Raw genomic sequence first — 9,008 nt, 5'->3', positions numbered from 1 at the left:
ATGCTGGGAATGATTCTGGTAACTGGGGAAGAACCCAACAATAAAGAGTGAATTCACTGTTGGAGTGGTTATAGCATAACCGAAGAATCTGGGGCAATCCCAGCTAGTGCCGATGATAAGACGTAGCGCTTGTGCGTGCTCTCAAGAACTTAAGCATTTCCACATTCATCAAGGTTTTACCAACATCCGTGTCAAGGGTCCGGTAGCACAACTTACTACCATGATGAATGGTGATGGAGGATGCAGATGCAAAGGAAGATAACACTTTCTCAGTTTTCACCTTAGCGAGGCCAAGGAAACAAAATCTGGATGATCGACCGAGAGACATTTAGCACTCCGCTTCTAATGTTCTCCTTGACGTGCTAGTGTATCCCATTCATAGATATGGTTTGATAACTAGAACATCAAGTAAAAGGTCGGACTTCGGGAACACAATAATCATAAGGAACAACTAGGGAGGTAAATCCTACGAAATCCTTATGGGGAGGTGGCCAACTTCCTCAATCAAGATACTACAATAATAGGTCTTCCGGCTGGGTGTGTTGGCCACGACATCCACTTTACCGGTTATCGAGGGACCAATATTATAGTTCTTGGGAAATGTTCCAAACCATCATATCTGCCTGAGATTCAGATCTGGTTGGTGTCAGGATATTCCAGACTCATCGAGTCTAGGAAGAAAATGAAAGTTTGCAACACAAATCGACGAGATGACATTGCGGGATTCTCGGGAGATGAACTACGATAGCAAGCTCCAAAACATGAGCTGGTTCTGCTACAAACATGTGAACATGTTGTCCAAGACAAGCATGATCACAAGGTAGTCTTAAAATAAAACACTACCGAGTTCAGGAGGGGGAACCATCATTAATGACATCGAAGTCTCCACGCGTGGAAATCCAAGAGTTCACCTTGGACAGACTCCTTTATCTTTGAACAACTCAATCAGTGGCTTGGTGTGCTAGGATATACATATAGCATGGAGGTTGCAAATCTCCAGACCACAGAATACTTCGCACGTATGCATGACTGACTTGGGATGATTCCAGAGGAAGCAAAACTAACTTTCTCAAGTTCACGGCGGCAACTTTCACCAAATGCACGTGTATAAGAGGAAGTCACTCCTTTCATCAAACAAATACTTCATGAGCTAGCATGAAGAAAATGCTTTCAAAAGTTTCCAACACTAGCTTAATGCTCAGCAAAATTATGGAGAAGGCAAGGATGTTGTCAATGGGCTCAACAACAATTCTTCTGGGTTTCCTTTCAAAAGGAATTCCATAGTTAAGTGAACAAGTGATAGCATTGGTCAGACCTAAAAGATATAATGGTGTATGCTCGAGGGATCAACCACGAATAAGACAACATTACGAGCATCGTTGGTACTGATTTGATTTGACGATAGCCCACACTCAAATCAAAGGATTGATAAGACAATAGGTCCAGCAACTGATCACAAGGACCAATCGATGAAGATATCATCTTTCTTCAACACACACTACACAAGAATATCCCTTTGGAACGAACTAAGTCAGGCAAGCTTTTACCTTCCAACTCTCCAAGTTGTTGTCTAGCTTAACCAACTAGCTCAGGGATATCCATCACAGATTCTTGGAGAAAGGGTGGTTTACAATAAACCAACTTGATCACGAGCTCAACATAGCGGTCAGGTGACAACCTGGTAGTACTTCCGAGAAGATCTTCGGAAAATCACGAACCACCGATATGTTACTAAGCTCGAGAACAATCTTGCTTTTCGGGGCAAGATGATATGATCAAGTGAGCGAGGGCTTGACAAGATCCTAATTCATCAATCGAAGGGTGCACCGAAATAAGGACTAGGTAGCACGATCAGTCTTAGAAGGATGATTCAAAAACCAACATACTAAGAATGAAATTATTATCCTTTAACTACCAAGCAACGAGGTTGCTGGGAGTATTGATCTCACACATCACAACTCATTTGTCGGTATTCCGGTTGCATCAACACGAGGGCCGAGGAATGACTAATGATGGTGAGAAGTATCACTGTACCAAGAGTTCATAGGATGGTGTGCAATTCCTATAACAATCTCGATATAGAATAAGGTAATACTCCAAGGTAGAACAGAACCAAAAGCTGGATTAGCAATTAGATCTGCGGAGCACAACTTCTTTGACCCAATCCTGGATATGGAAGAGGTACTGGAGTTTGTTTCTCCAAGTCATTCAGGACAGAATGGCTTGACGGACCACAAGAGTAATAGGCATCGATAAACGAACGCACGCATACTCTTGACTATCAATTGATAACGAGGGTCAGAGGACAACTAAAGAGAACAACTCAAAAGAACAGATAATTTTCTGAGTTGTGGATGCATAGATTAGTATGTCGAACCAAGTTCAACATGTTTCTTCCGGATAACCCATGCAGAAAGGTAGAACTGGCAGAGTCACGATTTATGAATGGAGAACTCCTCAAGAGTACTCTAATTGTGATCTTTTGATCCAATAAACATCTGCCATAAGCGGTTCATAGTATTTGGAAGAAGGAAATACCACGGACCTCGAGGACTATCGCAATGTTACTAATATCCTGAAGGAACTAGCAAACACTATCAACATGAAGTAAGTAGAGTGAATCTCGGGTTCAAAGCCCAAGGAATAGAATACCTACTACTAAGTGGCATCACGGGATGCTTTCGAGAATAAAAGCCAGAATCATCACACTGGGGATCACAAAACATTGCTAGATTACTAGGTGACTCCCTAAACACCTAGGGCCATAATAGTATCTCCAACATATATGTCAAGGTAACGGAGTACCTCAACTCACTGATTAGTGTGGTTAATCTGGCCCATGGGAACATTGAAACACGAAGAAAGGATTTGCAATTGCATCAGACTACTTAGAAACCTGGGATGACTCGGACAGCATAACGGCTGTAATTGCTCAAAAAGATTTGAGACAATCACAAAAATGGTGGCATAACACTCAGAAGCACAATATCAAGGTTCCGAGATCAACAATTAACATACAGAAGTAGTAGGAACTGAAACGAGGCTTAAGTCCAACAATCTTATAAGTCTACGGATTAGTAACACGTGATCCTGATGGAAAGAAGAGATAGCCTAGTTCTTAATCCCCGCAGGAAAGATAAGATGACTCAGATCAGAAGGCATAAGGTATAAGGAGTAAAAAGAGCCTTACGTTCCATCCCACAATCAATTCCCTTATATAACTAAAGAATTTCTAGACTCAACTTCGACCAGTTTGGCTTGGTAATCCTACAGGCAGTCAAGCTCTGATACCAACGCTGTCAGGACCCCGACTCGATGCCACATAGATCTAGCATGTAACACTTCATATCACTTTGCGGCCTCACGCACGGTATTCCCACGGGTGTCGCCTTACCTTTACCCGGGACCGTTTGCGCCTTTTGGCACACGTATATGACAGTGTCGCTAGCATCCATATGATAAGGAGCCCGGGCTGACATGGCTAGTCGTAAACCCAAAGTGGCACAAACTTACAGGGACAGGCATCCATGACCCAGCATCGAACGTGTCGGTCATCAGCGAGTGAATCCAGGCTGTAGCACTGGGCTAGCAGGACTCCGGTGAACCGGGCTGTAGCGGGCTAACAGGACTCTGGTATTCATCGCGTGCCATTTCCCCGAAGGGACAGACACAGGAACGAAGAAGGACACATGCCGGCCAGCCTAAGTGTTTCGGAGCAGTAGCAAGCTACCATGGCTCGGTGGAAACACTAGGAGACATTTCCCGGTAAGAGAGGCTACTGAAGATAAACGACTAGATAGTCAGATCCCACACATACCAAGCATTTCAATAACATACACACAATATGCTCGATATGTGCAAACACAACATGGCATCACAACATGACTCTATGACTCAAGTAATTTAATCAATAGGCTCCGATGAGCGAGATATTACAAACATGGGTCTCATGACCCAACAATCAGAGCATACAAGTCAAAGCACAAGCGGAAGCTATCATGTCTGAGTACAGACATCTATAAATGAAAAAGGCTGAGAAGCCTGACTATCTACCAGATCCTGCCGAGGGCACAAGATCGTAGCTGAGGTAACAAGCTAAACGTCAAAGTCCACGCGGAACTACTAGTGAGACCGAAGTCTCTCTGCAAAAACATAAATAGGCAAACGTGAGTACAAATGTACCCAACAAGACTTACATCAGAACTAACTACATATGCTTCATTATCAACAAGGGGGATGGTGGGGTTTAACTGCAGCAAGCCAGCTTTGACTCGGTGGCTATCCTGAACTACGACTGCAAGTAACTCTTTTGAGGTGGCGCACACGAGTCCACATATTCCCCATATCAATACACCACTATGGAATCGCTCCCGTCTCCCTACGAGAACGCCATCCATAGCACTCACGCTTATTTTGCGTATTTTAGAGTATCCACTTTCACTTGTCTATGAACTGATATAAGCAACCCAGAAGTCCTTTTCCGCGGACACGGCTATTCGAATAGATGATGATAACCCTGCAGGGGTGTACTTCTTCATACATGTTTCCACCACTTAGCGTCTGCACACGACATGTGCTCGGCAGACTTCAAGCGAAAGCCGACGTGGGTGTAGACCACGACCTACCTAAACACTCAAGTCTCTAGTCCAGGTTTATCGCCTATTCGGGTTCCATCCATGAGGAGATCCGGCCGGAGTTTCGCTCACAGCCCCAAACGATGTGAACAGGGTTCCGTGACACCAAACAGGCGCCCGGTATACCCGGCCACGTGCCTACCGCATCACAGCCCACCCCTACGGTCAGCGCTGTCCACGGCCTCCAGCATACTACAAACACCAGAAACTACTTGCAACTCCTGGACAGAGGACAAGGGTGAATAAGAAGTCGAGCGGGGTCATATTTCAGGGCCCAATGTATGGTAGTAGCTGAATCATGGATCACAAACACAGAACTCAGTTCCTGAGGACGGCTACAATGAGACAACCCACCATGTACTCCTACATGGCCTCTCACCGCTACCTTTACCAAATCGTGTTCACACACTTAGCTCACACACAGTAGGACATGTTCACACACCTCTGATTCATCCCCGATGAATCAGACCTGACTCGACTCTAAGCAATAGCAGGCATGACAAACAAGCATGAATGAGTAGGCACAACAGGGCTCAAACAACTCCTACTCATGCTAGTGGGTTTCATCTATTTACTGTGGCAATGACAGGTCATGCAGAGGATAAAGGGGTTCAACTACCGCAGCATGTAACAGATGATTCGGTGTTGTCCTAATGCAGTAAAAAGAGAGCAGGAGCGAGAGAGTGGGATTTTATCGGAATGAACAAGGGGGTTTTGCTTGCCTGGCACTTCTGAAGATAACATTGAGTCTTCGTCAGTGTCAACGATCGCATCATCGGTGTCACGTCTATCGAGAGGGGACAATTACCGGCAAATACAGAAAAGACACGATCAATGCAATGCACAATATGATGCATGCTATGACATGGCAATATGAATGTGTTTTGGGCTAATGCACCTAAAACCAGATTAAATGAAGTTGGTTTGAATCCAAAATTCAAATTCAAACTCCATATGGGGTTATTTAAATGTCATTCACTTCATTTGTCCTAAACAGTAGTGATAAGTTGTTCTAACATGCATGAAAATGGTACAGATGGATTCCTTGAATTTTTCTGATAATTTTTCATATATAATTTATTTAATTTGGAGTTACGGTTAATTTTCTATGATTTTTAGAAGTTTTAGGCATTTTCTGGAATTTCCTGAATATTTAGAATTAAAATAATTCCAGAAAATGAATTATGGCGTCAGCATGACCTCATGCTGACCTCAGCAGGTCAACGGGCGGTCCAGGTCAAACCTGACGTGTGGGGTCCACACGTCAGTGACACAGGGGCTAATCCCGCGTTGACCCGGGCTTTGACCCACTACGGGGCCCACTGTCAGTGGCTGTGGGGGGGTGTTTAGAGCGTCATTAGTGCTAATTAGGCGTGCCACGTCGGCAGTCGCCGGAGTGTCGCCGGCGACGACCACGGCCGACAGCGGAGGTGCGCCGTGCGCTCGCTACGGAGCACCATTTGACGTGCGGTTTGCTCCTACGGGTTCCTGGGAGGAAGGCGCATCTAAAGAGGTAAGTGACAGCAGCTGGGGTGGCCGGAGCTGCCGGCGGCGAGCTCCTTTGCGGCTGCCGGAGTTCGGGCAATCTCGGGGTCGGGGTTAGGAAGCACGGCAGGAGGAGCTGGGGCGTGCTACGGACTCCTGAGATCACGATGAGCACGTCAGTGGGCTCGGATACGAGCTGGGGTGGAAGAATGGACTGACTCAGATCAGAATGTCATAAGGTATAAGGAGTAAAAAAAGAGCCTTACGTTCCAACCCACAAACAATTCCCCTACATATAACTAAAGAATTTCTAGACTCAACATCGACCAGTTTGGCTTGGAGAACCTACAGGCAGTCCGGCTCTGATGCCAACGCTGTCAGGACCCCGACTCGATGTCACATCGATCTAGCTGGTAACACCTCATATCACTTTGCGGCCTCACGCACGGTATCCCCACGGGTGTCGTCTTACCTTTTCCCGGGACCGTTTGCGCCTTTTGGCTCACGTATATGATAGTGTCGCTAGCATCCATATGATAAAGAGCCCGGGCTGACATGACTAGTCGTAAACCCAAAGTGGCACAGACTTACAGGGACAGGCATCCATGACCCAGCTTCGAACGTGTCGGTCATCAGCAAGTGGGTCTGGGCTGTAGCACTGGGCTAGCAGGACTCCGGTAAACCGGGCTGTAGCGGGCTAACAGGACTCCGGTACTCAAAGCGTGACATTTCCCCGAAGGGACAGACACATGAACGAAGAAGGACACATGCCGGCCAGCCTAAGTGTTCCAGAGCAGTAGCAAGCTACCATGGCTCAGCGGTAACACTAGGAGACATTTCCCGGTAAGAGAGGCTACTAAAGATAAACAACTAGATATTCAGATCCCACACATACCAAGCATTTCAATCATACACACAATATGCTCGATATGTGCAAATACAACGAAGCATCACAACATGACTCTATGACACAAGTACTTTATTTAAGGCTCAGTGAGCCATACATAACATACACAAAGGTACGGGTCTCACGACCCCACATACAAGTCATACAGTCATACAAACCAGCAGCGGAAGTAACTTGTCTGAGTACAGACAACTAGTAAAATAAAAGAGGCTTGGAAAGCCTAGCTATACTACGTGGTCCTTCACAAGCTCAGGGTCACCACCTGGGTCTTTAGCCTACTCGTTGATGTCAACGTCTACATAGAACCCATCAGAAGGGGTTGCAGCGTCTTCTGTAAAAATGTAGATTATAGCAACATGAGTACAAAGGTACTCAGCAAGACTTACATCAGATCCTACATACATGCATAGTATCAAGAAGGGTTGGTGGAGTTATTGCAGCAAGCCAGCTTTGACTCATGGCTAGACTATCCTACGATACTCCAACTTGAAATGGTTTTGCGCACACGAGTCCACTACTCACCACTTCAATACACTACCGAGGATCCACCTCCGTCTTCCTACGGAAGAGCCATCCTCGGCACTCACACTTATCTTGAGGCTTTTAGTAGTTTCCATTTACTTGTCTATGAACTGTATAGGCAACCAAGTAGTCCTTTACCACGGACGCGGCTATTCGAATAGATCATGTTAACCCTGCAGGGGTGTACTTCTTCATACATGTTTCCACCACTTAGCGTCTGCACACGACATGTGCTCGGCAGACTTCAAGCGAAAGCCGACGTGGGTGTAGACCACGACCTACCTAAACACCTAAGTCTCTAGTCCAGGTTTATCGCCTATTCGGGTTCCATCCATGAGGAGATCCGGCCGGAGTTTCGCTCACAGCCCCAAACGATGTGAACAGGGTTCCGTGACACCAAACGGGCGCCCGGTTTACCCGGCCACGTGCCTACCGCATCACAGCCCACCCCTACGGTCAGCGCTGTCCACGGCCTCCAGCATACTACAAACACCAGAAACTACTTGCAACTCCTGGACAGAGGACAAGGGTGAATAAGAAGTCGAGCGGGGTCATATTTCAGGGCCCAATGTATGGTAGTAGCTGAATCATGGATCACAAACACAGAACTCAGTTCCTGAGGACGGCTACAATGAGACAACCCACCATGTACTCCTACATGGCCTCTCACCGCTACCTTTACCAAATCGTGTTCACACACTTAGCTCACACACCGTAGGACATGTTCACACGCCTCTGATTCATCCCCGATGAATCAGACCTGACTCAACTCTAAGCAGTAGCAGGCATGACAAACAAACATGAATGAGTAGGCACATCAGGGCTCAAACAACTCCTACTCATGCTAGTGGGTTTCATCTAATTACTGTGGAATGACAGGTCATGCAGAGGATAAAGGGGTTCAGCTACCGCAGCAAGTAACAAATATGTCGTTGTTGTCCTAATGCAGTAAAAGAGAGCAGGAGCGAGAGAGTGGGATTGTATCGGAATGAACAAGGGGGTTTTGCTTGCCTGGCACTTCTGAAGATAACATAGAGTCTTCATCAGTGTCAACGATCACATCATCGGTACACGTCTATCGAGAGGGGACAAATACCGGCAAATACAGAAAAGACACGATCAATGCAATGCACAATATGATGCATGCTATGACATGACAATATGAATGTGTTTTGGGCTAATGCACCTAAAACCAGATTAAATGAAGTTGGTTTGAATACAAGATTCAAATTCAAACTCCGTATGTGGTTATTTAAATGTCATTCACTTCATTTGCCCTAAACAGTAGTGATAAGTTGTTCTAACATGCATGAAAATGGTACAGATGGATTCCTTGAATTTTTCTGATAATTTTTCATATATAATTTATTTAATTTGGAGTTACGGTTAATTTTCTATGATTTATTGAAGTTTTAGGCATTTTCTGGAATTTCAGAGTTAAATTAAATCCAAAAATGATT

Source organism: Triticum aestivum, chromosome 1B (genome assembly GCF_018294505.1).
Source record: "Triticum aestivum cultivar Chinese Spring chromosome 1B, IWGSC CS RefSeq v2.1, whole genome shotgun sequence".
NCBI classification, from domain to species: domain Eukaryota; kingdom Viridiplantae; phylum Streptophyta; class Magnoliopsida; order Poales; family Poaceae; genus Triticum; species Triticum aestivum.
This window is presented reverse-complemented; position numbering follows the sequence as displayed.